Source organism: Trypanosoma equiperdum, assembly GCF_001457755.1.
Source record: "Trypanosoma equiperdum strain OVI genome assembly, contig: ctg_48, whole genome shotgun sequence".
NCBI lineage: Eukaryota > Euglenozoa > Kinetoplastea > Trypanosomatida > Trypanosomatidae > Trypanosoma > Trypanosoma equiperdum.
In genome coordinates, this window is record NW_027124409.1 from 64,914 (window position 1) to 65,526 (window position 613).

A 613-nucleotide genomic window follows, 5' to 3' on the forward strand; every position below is an offset into this window, starting at 1 on the left:
TATCAATAAGTCGTTAAGTGACGTCATATGGACCGAAAAAAAATAATTAGAGAGGACCTGTCGTAGTAACAATGAAAATACTAAAAGAATGTATAATGAAACAAATGGCATTAAAAGTAAAATGATGTTCTCGTGTACCTCGCAGCGTAACTTTTAGAGAACCGACACCACATACACGCACAATAGTTCTCTCTACTGCGCACGAACCTGTTGCAAAAGGGGACAGACGGCGACCCACGGTTGTGTATTATTATTGTTACTTCCACTCTCCTTATTGTTCTCCATCGAGTATCGCTGATGCCTTATACTGCACTGGTGTATGCGACATTACGTCCACACAGAGGGCGTAGAGCATTCAACAGTCTTTTCATCCATTCCTGGGCAATAATATGGAAAAAGGGAAGAGACAGTGTGAAGTCCACTCTTTTTTGATCCAATAATCCCCACAGTGGCGTTAGCCTACAAGTGACGCGCTTCCGTGTTATGGGTAAATTTGGGGGTTTCGCATACCGGCGACACCATCACGAAGAAAAAAGTTGACATGTAGCGTGACGTCACGTTTAAAAAAAAAATCTCAAGCGAAAGCGAGGATGAAAAACGCATTAAATAATCG